Here is a 460-nt window from a genome sequence, read left to right as displayed (position 1 = left end):
ATCATTTGCTGCCTGTGTGTGTGTGTGTGTGTGTGTGTGTGTGTGTGTGTGTGTGTGTGTGTGTGTATCTGCATTTGATTATAACCAGTGAATATTTGGCTTTAATTATAACAAATACACACACAGTACAGTCATGTAGCACAGAGATAAAACAGAACAAAGTAAACAAAACAAACCAGGAAGTGAATCACTCAGGTTTCATTTAATTACAAGAAAGTAAAGTTAAAAGTAAACCAGCCGTCAGGACTTCTGGAACTTTGTGATGTCACAACAAAGCAGTCACCAAGCCCCGCCCACCTGGACCCACCATCCAAACCTTGCAGGATTTGGTTTCTCTGAGTGTTTTTACCTGAAATCTGCTTTATTTTTATTGGATCACTCAAAACAGTCAGCCAATCAGAAGAGAGGCTCAGAGCCTCCTCTCTTCTGATTGGCTCACTGACCTGTTGTTGCTAGAGCT

Source organism: Seriola lalandi, unplaced genomic scaffold (genome assembly GCF_002814215.2).
Source record: "Seriola lalandi dorsalis isolate HSWRI2012SDOR001 ecotype SW California unplaced genomic scaffold, Sedor1 jcf7180002054238, whole genome shotgun sequence".
NCBI classification, from domain to species: Eukaryota; Metazoa; Chordata; class Actinopteri; order Carangiformes; family Carangidae; genus Seriola; species Seriola lalandi.
This window is presented reverse-complemented; position numbering follows the sequence as displayed.